General features: G+C 50.5%; 1 protein-coding gene and 1 long non-coding RNA gene across 2 annotated transcripts in view; one reads left to right on the top strand and one right to left on the bottom strand.

Annotated features, from left to right (window-relative positions):
* The window catches only part of PRKCA (protein kinase C alpha), a 368,337-nt gene that overhangs the window by 194,935 nt on the left and 157,500 nt on the right, over positions 1–15,902 (top strand). The gene's annotated exons all lie outside the window — the stretch shown is intronic.
* Positions 521–15,854, bottom strand: LOC125962178 (uncharacterized). Its single transcript, XR_007473683.1, has 3 exons — positions 15,725–15,854; positions 1,482–1,628; positions 521–881 (listed from the first exon to the last, which is right to left on the bottom strand). It is a non-coding gene; the product is annotated as an uncharacterized LOC125962178 (long non-coding RNA).

Raw genomic sequence — 15,902 nt, 5'->3', positions numbered from 1 at the left:
GATCTTAGCTCCCTGACCAGGGACCAAACCCTCACCCCCTGCATTGGAAGGCGAAGTCTTAACCACTGGACCGCAGGAAAGTCCCTGTTCATCCACCTTTAATCAGCGCCAGAAAGGGCAGAAACAGCAGATTTCATACCAATTGGTGTGCAGCACTTGTATGGACTCCTCTGGTGGTGGTTCTGACCTGAATTATTTCAAGTATGTGGTAGGAATGCAAACCACTTGCCAGTGAGAGAGAGGCTGATTTTCCATTCTGAAGTTTTATTTCTTAATTACAAGAAAGGAATCCTGAATTGCCTACTGTGTTGCCATTTCTCCCCCCTCCCTTTATTGGCAATGGGGTGAACGGGGTCTGCTCCTTCATGGTGATGGTACAGAGAGAATTCATTTTGAGCACAAACACAAAGTGAAAGGGGCTTTTGAAGTCCAGAAGGAAAGAAGTTTACGGCAGCAAAAGCCACCTCTCCGCATGCACCGCACCCCGTCCCGCGATTAAATTCCTCTGAAATTCCCCACGTGTTTCTCTTTAGAGACTCTTCTGACTCTGTGTACTTGCGCCTCCGCTTGAACAGCTCGAGGGACTATCCTGGCCTCTCGTAGTCCATGTATTTTTCAGTGTCTCGTGTATAAACAGACACGCATTTCTGACCTGTGCTGGGTTTCTTTCTTTCTTCTTGGGTGTAGTAGTAGCCAAGAGGGGGAAGGAGACCATGGGACTAAAGCTGATGGTGTGAGACCATCATCTGGTCCTGAATCACGATTCTCTCTCAGAGCCTGATGTTCCTGGTCGTGGGTCCTTGGGGAGCACGTGCTGAGTTTCTGCACAAACCGTCGATTCTCCTGACAGTTGAAAGTTCCCTCGCGGCCTCAGGAAGGCTCTAGGAACAGAAGAGGGAGAGATTTGTGCAGGGTGGGTGGGAAGCCTCAGCCCTCACGGGAGCCCCCGGCCGACCTCAGCCACCTCCACGGTGCAGGCAGAGAGACAGACCATCAGCCCTTCTCGCAAAGAGCAGACTGTTTTCTCTTTGCGTGTGTGTGTGTGTTTTATGAAAATATATTTTGTTACCAAGCACAGCTCTTGTTAAGTGGCACCTTCTAGTTTAATACATGTAAATTATGAGTTATGTGGGCAGTTATATTAATTACATGTTGGGGTATAGCACATTACCCCAAAACATAAGCGGCTTAAAACACTCAATGTTTACTGTCCCACAGTTTCTTTGGGTCGGGGTCCAGACCCAGCTGAGCTGAGTATTGGATACAGGCTGCGGTCACGGCAAGGCTGGCCTGGGGGGTCCACTTCCAGGCTGGCCGTTACTAGGGTTCGGTCCCCTGCAAGCTGTTGTCTGAGCCCCCCACCACCACCCAGTTCCGTGGCACACGGACCTCTCGGCTTCCAGAGCACAGCTCACAGCTTCCGTCAGAGTGAGCGGGAAAGGGCAAGCAAGCCCAAACCCAAAGTCCATTTATAACCTGACCTCAGAAGTGACCGCAACGATCCCATCACTTTTGCTGCATTCTTTACGTTTGAAGTAAGTCTCTGGGGCCGGTCCGCACTCGCGGAGAAGACAGTCCAGGAACACGTGGACATCAGAGGGCGGGGGCCGCCGTGGAGGCTGTCTCTCCTATGGGAGCAGGAGAGTGAGTTTCCCTTTACGCAAGCCCGTTCTATGAAAACCCCCATTTATACATGAGAAGAGAATTTTTGTCCTTCTTTCCTTTATTGAAGTGTGTCTTCCATGTTATGAAATGCATAGACCTTTAAAGTGTGATGAGTTCTGAAATATATATAGGATTAAATTTTTGAATAGCCTGGACTGGGAGGCTTTTTAAATGCCAAGTACTGTGGATTTATATTAATGCTGAATGTATTAGTCATCTTTTGCTGCATAACAAGTCATCCCAGGGCTTAGTGGCTTAAAGCAAGAGTGTTTATGGTCTCATGGTCTCATGGGCCAGGAATCCAAGCAAAATGTCGCTGGGTGGGTGCCTGGACTCGGGGTCTCTCAAAGTCTGTGATTCAGGACTTGGCTGGGGTCTCCTCGTCTCAGGCCTTGGCTAAGAGAGGGTCTGATTCCAGGCTAACGTGACTGTTGGCAGGGTTGTTTCTCACTGTCTTAGTTCCCCGCCTCATGGGTTTCTTGCTTGCCTCCTAAAATTGTGCAGCATCGAGGGAGAAATGCCAACAAGAGGAAGAAATGGCAGCAAGATTTCAGTCAGTCTTCTGTCACCCGGTCACAGAGATGACAGCTCAACACGTTGCCCTATTCCATTAGTCAGAAGCCGGTCGCTAGGTCCGTACCACCCTCGGGGAGGGGAGACCCCAGAGGGCGTGGACACCAGGAGGGGGCCTCACTGGGAGCCTGTCACAAGCTGCCCACCACGGTGCAGAATAAAACGTGCCCCTCGGGTCTCTGATCCCAGGTGTGTCTTTTCAGTGGGACGTCTGAATATAGAGAGCTGTAGGAAAAAACCTAAATTCCATAAAAATCTGATGAGTGATTTTAGTTTGTATTTTTATTTTTTAAAAATATTTATTTATGGGCTTCCCTGGTGGCACAGTGGTTGAGAGTCCGCCTGCCGATTCAGGGGACACGGTTCGTGCCCTGGTCCGGGAAGATCCCACATGCCGCGGAGCGGCTGGGCCCGTGAGCCATGGCCGCTGAGCCTGCACGTCCGGCGCCTGTGCTCCACAACAATGAGAGGGCTGCGTACCGCAAAAAAAAAAAAAAAAAAAAAAAAAATTATTTATTTACTTTGGCTGCACCGGGTCTTAGTTGCGGCGTGCGGGATCCAGTTCCCCAACCAGATACCAAACCCGGGCCTCCTTCGTTGGGAGCACCAAGTCTTACCCGCTGAACCACCTGGGAGGTCCCTGATAAGTGATTTTAGATCGTGACTCCTTTGTCCTCAGATGTGGTTAGGTCAAAGAATTGTTGTCCCGAGAAAATGAATGAAATAACCACGCAGATATGAAGGCAGGTTGGTTGAGTCATTTGTCACCTCCTGGTTCCCCCTTTTTCCCTGCATGTCTTCTGGGCTCCCCTACTGTGATTCTGAAATATTTTCATAAATTCTTCTCTATCCCTCCCGTCAAGAAGCGGAGCTTAACGCCCATCCCCTTAAGTGCAAACTGAACTTAGTGATTTGCTTCTAATAAGTGGAAGATGGTGGCAGTGGCAGTGTGTGGCTTCTGAGACTAGATGTGAAAGGCACTGTAGCCTCCTCCTTGTTCCTCTGGGATGTCTCACTCTGGGGAGGCGAAGGGCCCTGCCGTGGGGACACTCAGGCGGCCCTCGAGGGGTCTCCTGGTGAGAAGCCGAGGCCTCCTGCCGACAGCCATGGGCTGAGGCAGCCTGGAGGCGAATCCTCCCGTTTATCAGGTACCGTGTCAGCGCTGCAGGTGAGACCAACTAAAGGATACGGTCCTTCTTAAGTTGCTTTAGAACCAGTCGAAGAATGCATGCAGGAGAGCTTGTGCTGCCTTGTGATTCGGAAGCTGAGGTGTGGGACGGTGACCCAGGACGGCTTACTTCATGCACAGGGGTGATGAGCTTGGGGCCTGGGATGGAGTTTAGACAGGCCGATGGAGAGCCAAAGGGGTCCACAGGCTGGGGTGTGGCCTGAGGTGATGAAAGTTATGAAGGTGAGAGGCCCCAGGCCTGTAAGTAGGTGCACCAGCGTCGGGATGGGGCCGAGGAAGAGGACGTTGACCCTGTTCCGAGGGGAGCTCGGAGAACGCCCGCCAGGGCAGGGCCAAGACTCTTCTCAAAAAGCAGCTTTGAACTTGTTGCGATTTGGAACAAGCGTGAGTGTGGGGTCCTGGAGCCCCAGGTTGTAAGAAAGACATCCTGCACAGGGCATCCTTGGCCCGGGAGATTCTCAGGGCTTCCATCAGCAGCCGTGCTGGGACCCATGTTTCAAGCTTTGGGCTGGAAGAAACCATTTCCATGACTACTCATGCCCTTCCTGCCCCCTGGACGCCCCCTTTTCTGATACCAACAGACCCACCTCTACCTTTCAACATCCTACCCCTTCTCCAAAGGCAAGACCATCCTAAATTTTAAAGGACTTTTTTTTTTTTCTTTTTTTTGCCACTAGCAAAAAAAGTTAAGTACATGGATGTGAAGGTAGTTTGGTTGTGACACTTGCTGCCCTGGTAACAGCCTTCTCCTCCCTCCTGGGTCCACAGGCTGGATATTTATTCACGGGGAGGCCTCTCCTTGCTACAGGGAGGGACCGGCCAGCTGGGACTCTCCGTTGCTCCTGGACACTGACAGTTTTGTGTGAATTCTGTCCCATAACACTTCGGATCACACGGTTGTCTCCTTGGTAGATGGTCAGCTCCCTGAAGGGAGGGATTGCGTTTTTGCTGAGCAGCCAGCATGACAGGTGCTCAGGAAGGGCCGGCTGCCTTTTGGAGGGTGGAGGGAGCTGGGTCCAGTGTCATCACTTTTTGTTTTGCGCAGCCAGCCTTCTCGGCTGCAACGCACACGCGGCCTCCTTTATGGAAATCGCCACCGGCAGATCCCTGGCCACCGAGGACGTGCTTTTCTGCCGTATTCCAGAATCTCGTGGAGGGATGCACCCTCCCCCATGTCACCTGGGCATCTTTGAGCAGAGAAGCAAGATTGCTGCTTCTTCACGGAATGTGGTAGAAACTCTTCACAAATGTCTTATAAAAGGCCTCTTCATTCGAGTGCAGGGACAAGAAGCCTCAGGAATGATGATGATGATGATGATTACTGGCACTTACGAACTACCACAGTGGACAAGCTTAGCTTCTGTGGTAATTTTAGGCCGTCCTTAGGGGAAGGATTCCCTCCCAGATGCTATTTAAGATTAGAGATGCGTGATCCAAGAAGAATTCATAAAGTGTTGCGTTTGTCAGACCTTGGCAGTGAACGCTGCTAATTATTTTTTGTTCCCGTTGTTAAATACAGAGCCTTCCCGTTTGTTTTGCCAAATGAATTTTCACTTCTCTACCACTTTTTCTTGAGAGAAAATGTTCAGTGCAGAGGCAGGCGCGAGCGGTCCAGGGCGCCACCTCTCTGAGACCGAGGCCGGGCGGCTCTGGGGCTGAACTGCAGCTCTGAGGACACCTTCGGGCATCGAGTTTCTGTTTACAGCCTGGAAGCTTTCCGTTTTGAACACATTTGGGTCTTTCACTGAAAGGCCCTTTAAAAATTCAAGGTTTACTTTTTATCACCAGAAAACATCTATTAAATATGCATCTGCACCCGGAGCCATATACCAATGAGTTACTGCCTGTGCTCCGAGGTCTGAGGAGGACCCCCTTTTTTTTTTTTAAAGTCCAGACAATAGTTTTCATGGGCATTGGGTGGCAAAAGCTATCCAATTCCATTTTAGCCCATAATACATTATTTAAAGAGAAGATTGAAGAGAAGATTGGAGCTACGGAAATGGGGATATTTAAGCAAAGGGAGAGGTGTGAAGATCTCAAAGGTGTCTTTAGACATTTGAAAGGCCCTTGGGTGTGGTGGCAGCGGGACTGTTCTGATGCCCCCTAGGGACGAACCAGGTGGGACCAGGGCGGGGAACATGGAGGCCAGACCTGCCAGCAGGCTGGAAGCTGGCCTCAGTCCTTCACAAGGTTGTAAACCTTTGGTCTCCAGAGACACTCAGAGACTGGGTGACTTCCTTCCCCCTCTGCTGCAGGGGGATTTGTCACGGGTAGGACTCCTTTAAGGGGTAGCATATTATCTACAGTGTCTCTGACTTGGTTTTCTCTAAAGAGACTTGGGTGGGGATGTAATGAATTATTCAGGGCCTCCTCTCTGTGAAGCAGGCTGCACAAAGACTGACAACTTGGTACAAATTACGATTCTAAAATTGTTAGTAGTACATTTTATTCGCGCACTCTACCTGCTTGACACCTCTTAGCTCACTGATGGTCCCACAGTTACTCTCTGAATGGGTACAAAATCTGATGCCAAAAAAAAAAGACGTATATGGCCTCATGGGTATTCAAGCCTTAAAAATTGGGGGGAATGCGTTAGGATTTTCAAATGCACATTTTCAGTATCATCGTTGGTGCGCCAGGTCTCTCGTGTAACAGGTACTGAAATATGGCCTATGTTTTCTCTGGGGGTGGGGCTTTTCTGAACCGCTTTAGCGAAGGGCCCGTTGTCTCTTTTTAGGTGCTTTGTGGCAGAACCCACAGAGTGCTTCAGCAGACACAATGGTTTTTCTCCCCAGACTTTCAAAATGTGGAGAATTCTTTTCCAGCATTTTCCCACAACTTTCCCTAATGAACGGTGAGAGACCCACCTCGGTAGATTTTCTGAAGCCTGTGATGGGGGTTATAGCCAGAGAACAGTGTTTGAGTTCATATGCAGAACAGATGCCCTAAGGTGCCAGTCGGGGTGCTGGTATGTATGCCTGTAATACGCCAGATAATTGTACGAACGTATTTCACTCCACAGTGCTTAGCGAGTTCACCCACCTACGTTTTGTAGGTGCTTTATCTTTTTCACCTGCAGTCGGTATGTGGGCCTCTGAGTGAAGCCCACAGCTACCAGACTCTGAAATATTTAAGGACTTCACAGCCCGAGCAACATGGGAACAGCTGTGCATTCAGGAATTCTCCTGGGACACGGCAGGGCCCCTAGCTGCGAGGGTCGAAGCCCAGGCTAATGATTATTGGTTTGATTGGTGGCTCGTTCATGCACCACATGTTTATTTAACAGCAACTACCTGTCAGGCATCCGGTAGACACTGAAGAGCATAAACAGACGTTTCCCCTTCTGGGGCAGATGGTCTAGGTGACAAGACGACAGTGAACATGTATGCAGACAAATACGTTGTTAAAAGTCGTGCCAGGTGCCACAGGGGCACAGAAGCCATGGTGCCCTGGTGGGAAACAGGAGGAGGGTTTTCCTCCGTTGGGTGGTGGGCACGGCTTTGCTGGGGTTGGGCCTTCACGCTCAGCCTCCTGGGAGGCGTAGACTGGCTCTAGGGCAGGGCAGCGGAGAGCACTCCAGGGAGAGAGGAGCCCGGCCTGGGCCTGGAGCATTGCGGGCAGAGCGGGGCGAGGTGCAGGCCAAGCAGGGGTTGGGGAGGGAGGGGGCAGAGGCAGAAAGTGGCGGCCTCCTCGGCTGTGGTCGGGGACTCGGTTCTCGCCGAGCTGCAGAGGGAAGCAGCTGCAGAGCTCTAGGCCGGGAGTGAGATGATCAGAAAGATGGCCCTGACTACTGCCTGGAAAAAGAGAGAGAGGGAGACGGGGGAAGGGGAGAGAGAAGAGCAGCGGCACGACTGCAGTGGCTCCGGGAGGACGATAAGGGCCCCACCCGGGTGGTGGCAGCAGAGGTGGCAGGAGTTGCAGAGCTGCCAGATGGTACCTTGTGGGTCGTGACGGGGGTGCCCCAGGATGGCTGGAGTTTTCAGCTAGTGTTTGAAGCGTCTTACTAGAGGCAGGTGGATGGGTCCAGCGCAGACAGGGCGAGAGCAGCGCTGGGGAACTGTGAGCACCGGGACGGACTCAGGGCTGGAGGGCCTCTCTCCCCGCTTAACTGGACAGCTGAACAAGCACGTGGTGTCCCTCTGGGCTCCGGGGTTCCAGCTCAGGGACCCTCACATCTGGCCCCGTTACGGCTCTTGCATCGGAAGGCTTGGGCAAAGGAGCCTGTGAGTCAGACGGTTCGGGGGCAGGGGACCGAGGCTCAGCGGCCTTGCCTTATCGAGTGGAGGAAACCGGGGCTCAGAGAAGTTGCAGGTTATTCATCCAAAGACACGCGGCCAGTTAGGGGCAGAGCTGCAGAGAAGCTATCCGTCAGAAGCAACGTTTCCTTCTTTTACTGAGAATTTTGAGTGATGCTTTTGGAAATCTTCGTTAAATCCTTCTCACGTCTATTTTTTTTTTTGACATCTTTATTGGGGTCTAATTGCTTTACAATGCTGTGTTAGTTTCTGCTTTATAGCAAAGTGAATCAGCTACACATATACATACATCCCCATATCTCTCCCCCCCCATCCCACCCCTCTAGGTGGTCACAAAGCACCGAGCTGATCTCCCTGTGCTATGCAGCTGCTTCCCACTAGCTATCGATTTCACATTTCTCACGTCTAAGTTTTAAAAATCCTTTCACAATTAATTTATTTAAGGATTAAGCCAGTCAGAACCCCAGGACTGTTTCAAGTAAACAGCTTAAAAGTAGAATCTTGGTGTTACCAGGATCATTTCCTGTGTGTGTGGATTGCAGTATTTGGGCTCCCGTCTCTCTGTGAGAAGCTGAATAGCTTCAGATCTAATGAGTCCTGGCCCCTGGGGCAGATAGATTTTGGAATTCACTGTTGATGGCGTTTTTAAGTGTCACTTTCCCCCTTTATTTTATTTTATTTTATTTATTTATTTTTTTGTGGTACGCGGGCCTCTCACTGTTGTGGCCTCTCCCGTTGCGGAGCACAGGCTCCGGACGCGCAGGCTCAGCAGCCATGGCTCACGGGCCCAGCCGCTTCGCGGCATGTGGGATCTTCCCGGACCGGGGCACGAACCTGTGTCCCCTGCATCGGCAGGCGGACTCTCAACCACTGCGCCACCAGGGAAGCCCCCCCTTTTCTTTTAATAAGCCCTGAGCTGTAAGATGGCCCACAGAGCCTTGGAACATCGAGATGGGGGCTCTGAAGGATTGTGGTGGGGATGTCAGGTTTGGAGGTGAAGGTTCAATTTGGGGTGTCGGCTACTCCTCGAAGAGGACGATGTGCTCTCCCAAACACACGGCGCGTCAGTAATTTACGAGTTGTAGAGCTGAGAAGGTGGGTGTGCGTAGCAGAGGCTGATTCTTCCTCCAAAGATTTGCAGAAGGCAGTGGCATTTTGAATGCCCAGCAAAGGTGTGTAATGATTAAATCCAGGGTATAAAGAAATGGTCAGGAGGGCTTTGGCTGGGCCCAAAGGAAATCAAGAAAATGAGCAAACGAGAAGGCAGTTTAAAATGTAAAATACAGACAGAGATTGATGCCATTCCTGTGAAAACTTAGGAACATTCCATGAGTATTGCTAGTCAGGCTCAGGAAGATATAAAAGGTTGTCTGTGTTTTTAGAGGGGGATGTGGTTCTTTTGGGAAGTTTTCCCAGGCTGTGAAGCAGCGCGATGTAGTGGGGAGAAGGAGAGCCCTGGGCTGGGACTCGGCAGCCCCGAGCCCCCTGTGGGACCCTGAGCGCATCTTCTGACCTCTCAGAACCTGTTTCCCCATCTGTAAAATAGGAATAATGGCACGAGTCCGTGTAGCCGCATGGAACTGTTGAGAATCCGCTGAGATAATGTACAGAAGAGCAGTCTGTAGGCTACGCAACGCCATCTAGATGAAGTCTGAATCTCCTCCCATGCTCTGTTTTTAAAATTCAGGCTGTGCACTCAAACCACTCTGGAGAACTTAAAAATACGACCAGCCCCACTTCCGGCGTTTTTCTTCCACTTGGTCTGGGTTGGTGCCAGGCCTTGGACGTTTTCAAAGCGCTTAGGTAATTCTGCTGGGCAGGCGTGGCTGAGAACCTCAGGCCTGAGCCGTAGGAGGTGGGTCTGAGGGCCCATCCTGGCCTCGGCCTTCGGGGGCGGGGGGGGGGGGTGGGGGGGGCGGGGGGGGTGGGGGGGGCGGGGTCGGTCAGAGGAGACCGTCAGCTGTCTCCTCACAGCAACTCTGCTTTCCCCTCTGCTTGCTGTCACCCTTCTCAGGGCTTCCCTGGAAGTGTTCTCAAGCAAATGTCTATTCAGCCAAAGTCCTGCTGCGTTTTGAAGTGCTAATGAGACAACTGCCTGAGAAGGTGGGCCTGTGGAGAACAAGAGCTACGATTTTTCTCAAAACCTATCATTTAAAATGATTTCGAAGCCTGTTGAATTAGACTGGTGAGATAATCTCATAAAGTAGTAGCAGGGTAGAGGTGCAGAAAGGATGGTTTTCACGTTTTTAATTCAGTCAAGATCAATGAAAGATCTTGTGTTTACCAGCGGAGCTAGAGTTTAAATTTTTGAGTACAGAATTCATTAGCCTGTTTTAATGAAGAAACCCAGCTTCCTTGTCAGTGTGTCAGCTGAACTAGAGGGTGCAGCTCGATGCTGCTTTGAGTTATAAACATCACAAGCCAACAGGCGGAGGAAAGTCACGTTTTACCTTTGAGGCAGGGTTAGACCTCTGATCATGCCACTAAGAACGTATGTTCTGGGATCAGAAGAGAGTGAACCCTTGCCTTGTTATTGTCCTTCAGTGTGTGTCATTTCCACACCCAGGGATGATTCCTCTCTCAGAAATAAGGCGTATGACCCAGCAGTTCCATTTCTGGGTATTATACCCAAAAGAAGAGAGCCAGAGTCTCGACAAGATGTTTGCACACTCGTGTTCATAGCAGCACGAGTCACAACAGGCAAACGGTGGCAGCAACCCAAGTGTCCATCAGCGAATGAGGGATAAACACAATGGGGTCCATCCTTGGGATGGAGGGTTATTTGGCCTTAAAAAGGAAGCAAATTCTGGGACTTCCCTGGCGGTCCAGTGGTTCAGACTCCACGCTTCCACTGCAGGGATCACGTGTTTGATCCCTGGTCAGGGAACTCAGATCCCGCATGCCGCACGTCGTGACCAGAAGGAAAAAAAGGGAAGCAAATTGTGACACATGCCGTAACACGGACAAACGCTGAAGACAGCACGCTAAGTGAAAAGCCAGTCATAAAAGGACAAGTACTGTATGATTCCACTTACTGGAGGTCCTTGGAGGAGTCACATTCATAGACACAAAGTGGAACGGTGATTGCCGGGGGCTGGGGATTATGAGGGGTGAGTGTGAGGTTGCTAGCAGAGTTTCAGTTGGGACGATGACAAAGTTCTGGAAGTGGATGGTGGTGACGGTCGCACAACATTGTCAGTGCCCTTAAGGCCACTGAACTGAACACTTAGAAATGGTAAAGTTTGTTATATGTTTTACCACAACAAAAAAAATTGCAAGGAGAGCAACAGTGAAAAACATAGGTGTATGAGCAGGCCTTCTGTATCGTGGTCCAGGAGGGCTGTACCCTGGAGATGCGGGCGAGCTCTTCAGTGCGTTTGCCAGCCTGGCAACCGCAGTGCTTTTCTTTCTTGCTCAAAGCTGTGGAAGGGAAGTAGCCGTTACTGAGATACTTTAGGGCAGCCTGAGAGGGAGACCTTGAAGGAACCCAGAACGTGAGGGAGACAAACAGAAGGAAAGCCGCGACTGGTCCGTGGCATCCCTCACCAGCGAGGCACCTGGTGTTTTTCTAGGGCCCTTCTGTGTCCACTAGCTGGTGTTCTCAGATATTCCAGTGTATGTGAAAATATTTTTATAAAACTTACTATATGTCCAGTCCTGTGAGGAATGCTTTAAATAAAACAACCTCAGAAGGTTTATTATTATTCCCATTTTAGAGATGACCGAAATGAGGACAGAGAGAATAGTTGTCCAGGGCACTTGGCTGGTAACAAGCATCAGAGGCAGGATTTAACCAGGATTCGGCCGCTTGGGATCAGTGTGGGTGACTGCTGTGTGTCCCTCTTGTGTATATGGTCTCTGTGGGTAGAATGAGTGCCCATGAATCAGCATGGGAAATTTTTGTACAGAATGATTTTCTTTAGTTCAGAATGGAGTGATGATTTCTCCCCCATGATTTCTGGTGAAAGCACCAACAACTATAGTAAGTATTTCATACCGTATGCTATTTTTAAAAAATTTTTATTTATTTTTGGCTGCGTTGGGTCTTCCTTGCTGCGCGCCGGCTTTCTCTAGTTGCGGCAAGCGGGGGCTACTCTTTGTTGCGGTGCGCGGGCTTCTCATTGCGGTGGCTTCTCGTTGCGGAGCGCGGGCTCTAGGCACGCAGCCTTCAGTAGTTGTGGCACGTGGGCCCAGTAGTTGTGGCTCGCGGGCTCTAGAGTGCAGGCTCAGTAGTTGTGGCGCACGGACTTAGTTGCTCCGCGGCATGTGGGATCTTCCGGGACCAGGGCTCGAACCCACGTCCCCTGCATTGGCAGGCGGATCGTTAACCACTGGGCCACCAGGGAAGTGCCCGTACTGTACGCTTTTTAAAAAGTTGTCTATTTTAGGAGCAGCGTTTTCGGGTTTATAGAAAAATTGAGTGGGAAGTAGTTTCCGTATTACCACCCCCCTCACACAGTTTTCTCCATTCTTAACACTTTGCATAGTATGGTACATCTGTTATAATTGAACCAATATTGATACACTGTTATGAACTAAAGTTCGTAGTTTACATTAGGGGTTCATACTGTGTGTTGTATCGTTCTGTGCGTTGTGACAGATGTACAGTAACATGTATCCATCATTGAGTATCTTCACTGCCCTGAAACTCCTCTGTACTCCTGTTCACCTCTCCCTCCCCTTCACCCCTGGAAGCCGCTGATCTTTTTATTGTTTCTATCACATTGCGTTTCCTGGAAAGTCACAGAGTTGGAATCATGGTCGGGAGCCTGTTCAGGTTGGCTTCTTTCACTCAGTGACATGCCTTTAAGGTTCCTCCTTGCCTTTTCATGGCTTGATGCTCATTTCTTTTTATCCCTGAAGAATAATCCATTGTCTGGATGGGCCACAGATGATCCGTTCACCTGCTGAAGGACATTTCGGTTGCTTCCAAGTCCTGTAGGCTTTTAAAAATTTTCGGCTTCCTACAGATTTTACTCTCGAAGTCCTGAGACGAGAAGGGCCATGAAAAATGTTCTTTTTGGCCTGTTGTCTTAGGGTCTGAATAATCCAGACTCCAGGGCTGTGCCGGCCCCTCCGGGAGCTGCGGACTGTGGGCCTGGGGGCGCTTGAGGTGTGGCTGGTCCGCGCGCGATGTGTGTGCTGTCTGTGAAAACTACTCATCAGATTCCAAAGACTCAGTGTAAACAAGAGTGTGAAGCATCGTTAATAGGTTAACGTTGATTCTGTATGGAAATGATAGTATTTTAGATATACTAGATTAAAGTACATTAACACTGTACCAGCTGCTGCTTCTTTTTGAAGTGTGGCTACTAGAAAAATCTAAATTACCTTTGTGGCTCACATTGGGTTTTTCGTTATGTTTCTGTTGAGCAGGTCTGCTAGAAAAATAATGCTTGGCCTCGGTCTGCCAGGCCCCTTCCAGAAAGTCACTCAGCTGGTGTTTATCGGGCCCCTACTTGTATGCCAAGCACTGTCAAAGCTGTTTCTTTCCCTGTCAGCTTCAGCTTCCTGCCTCTAAAATGGGAGAAAGTCGTTCCCCTCTGGTCGTGGGAACTCAGTAAGTCGTCCTTGCTCAGCTTCGGTCCCGGGGCGAGCTCGGCAGCTGTGAGGTCCCAGCCCGCACCCCTAGCCCAGCTTGCGGGCAGCTTTGCAGCCTTGAGGGCACTGGGGTGGGGGGCGGCGGCGGGAGGCTTGCTCTGAGGTTCCACGCGCGCCGTCTTCTCCGTTTACATTTCTTGACCTTTCCCTTTCTCAGCCAGCAGTCCCTGGGGAGGCTCGTTTTCTGAGGCGCCCACCTGGCCTCTTCCTGAGTTTTAATCCCAAGCTCCCGCTGAAAGCCTTAAAGCACGCTCGCAAAATTATAACGCGGGACTCTCTGTACAAAGTGAAGGCCATTGTGGTTGCTCGAGCGGGAAGCTGGAGCTGCGAAGGGGTCGTGGTGCCATGATCTGCAGCCTCGCTTGTGTACCAGGAGGTCCCTTCCTCTGCCCCGGGGGGTGGTATTTCTCTCAGTGGTCTTCCCAGTACCTCGAGAGACAAGATAGCAGTACCTAGAACCTTCTGGAGCCTGTTTACTGTTTCCGACTGAGGCCTTGACCGTAACCCACCAATTTGCCCACTAGCTGTGTGCATTTGAAGGCATTTTTGGAGACCATGGACTCTGGGGATTAGATTTGGCCGTCACAGTCCTGGTCCCAGGTGGTTTATGATCAAAGAGGTTATGTGGTCATACTAGAGGGAGTGATAAGATGCAGGGGCAGGTAAGGGAGCCCCAGGAATGGTCGTGGGCCCACCGGCTGTCGGTGATGTCACCCTGATGATGTCTGGGAAGCGCTATGGTCAGATTTCAATCTGAGATGAGTTACTGCAGCGGGAGAGGCAGAGGAGGGGCAGCCGGGAGGTGAAGTGCTTCCATCCCGCCTCTGCCTGGCTCATCGTCCCTGCCCTTGGGCTGAGATGCCCTGACCACCTCTGCTCTGTGGCTCCTCTTAGATCTATGCATGGTCCCTGGAGTCCTTCCTACACAGAATGACCAGCCCAGGCCCAGCAAAGGGGCAGATGGGGCCTGTGGCTCACGTCAAGGTGCCCTTGCTCGGTTCTCTGTTGAGGTTCGGTAGGTGCGGAGGGGGGTGTGGGCGCTGTTTGTTTCAGGACCTTTTGTTGTTGTTGTTTTTGGTTTTTTTGTTTGTCTGCACCACACGGCATGCGGGGTCTCAGTTCCCTGACCAGGGATTGAAGCTGCGTGCCCTGCAGTGAAAGCGCAGAGTTTAACCACTGGACCACCGGGGAAGCCCCTAGGAATGTTTGGTATTTTAGGGAGAAGGAAGCAGAGAACATACTTTCAGATGAAACTTTCTCATTTGAGTAAAATAGACCACTTGTTGGGAGGAAAGCATCGTGAAGGCAAGAAGAGCTGGTTTTTAGGGACAGCCTTTCCCACTTGGGTAACAAGAACTTTTTTCCCCCTGAATGTTACATTTGATGGGCCTTAGGTTAAGGGGGTAAACTGTTTAGAGGAAAAGGTAATCTATCTTACCAACAGGAACTATGGTCATTTTTTTGACTAAAACTATTTGTTAATTCAGCAACGTGTCCTAAATGAGAACCACCCTCAAAATTGAAGTACAAATAGCTTCTTCAGTCTTCTTGTTTGACCCCAGGTTTTCTTTGCTGGCGACCGTCTGGGCACCCTTGCTGCTCAGTATTTGTGGCCCAGCTTCACAATAAGGCCGGGAAGCCTAGGTGTGTGGAGTATCAGCTGTGCGCCTCACCAGCCTCCCAGGGACTTGGAGGGGTACGTTTGGGGGAAGATGCTTAATGAAAAGATGTTTTGTAATTTAGAAAGGAAGTTCCCACATAGATAATTGAAGCCTAAATGGAAATATTAAAAAGCATAATCGTCACGTTATATAGTGTTTAAACGTATTCCATTGTGAGTGGGTGGGTCCATCCTGTACCTGGTGTGTGAAACGTGGAAAAGGCAAGCCTTTCTGCTGTCACTGGTAAATGTCAAGGGGAAAGGAGGCCGCGTATGCAACACTGAACTTGTCATTCGTTCAGTTCAGTATGAGAAATTCGGGATGAGTGTAAGCAACTAATTTCTCTGAGTATCAAAGTTCAATATTGAGCAAATAGGAAAAGGGTGCTGAGGTGACCGAACGAAAAGACAAGGTGGGCCAGACATGGTACAGCATCACAGGCAACTTCCGGAAAGGTCAAGAGTGTGACTGTGGCCCGAGAGGCCGCCTGGCTGTGATGGTGAGTGAGCCTGACCCCTGCTGGTGAGTGGCTACCAGATTGTGGATGTGAAGGAAGCAGGGTGTTGGTTCCTAAGGGGTCAAAGATCCTGCCAGGCCACCTGCAGGTCTGTCCCCAAGGCCGAGCCTTAAACCAGCTCTCGATGCCGCTGCCGGAATTCCGCGTGGGAAGGGAAATGGACCTGACGGTTGAAAGGTTTTTGGTTTCGACCATCCATCATTCCTGCCCTTTCCCAAACCAGGACTTCACTGCTTCCTCTCGCTGCCCTGCCCTCTGTTACCTCAGGGTTTCATGGACATGAAAGGTGGTTCCTCCACAACAGCACATAAAGGTTGGAATTCCAGGTTACCTCGGAATTAGACACTTGACAAATTGATCCAAGGTATATGCCGTGTGTTGGGAAACTTCAGTGTGATGTTCATCTCAGAAATATTTGAAACTCTTCACATCTTAGCAAC

This window comes from Orcinus orca, chromosome 19 (genome assembly GCF_937001465.1).
Source record: "Orcinus orca chromosome 19, mOrcOrc1.1, whole genome shotgun sequence".
NCBI lineage: Eukaryota > Metazoa > Chordata > Mammalia > Artiodactyla > Delphinidae > Orcinus > Orcinus orca.
Note: the sequence above shows the minus strand (reverse complement) of the source record. Positions and strands in the feature narration are given on the sequence as shown.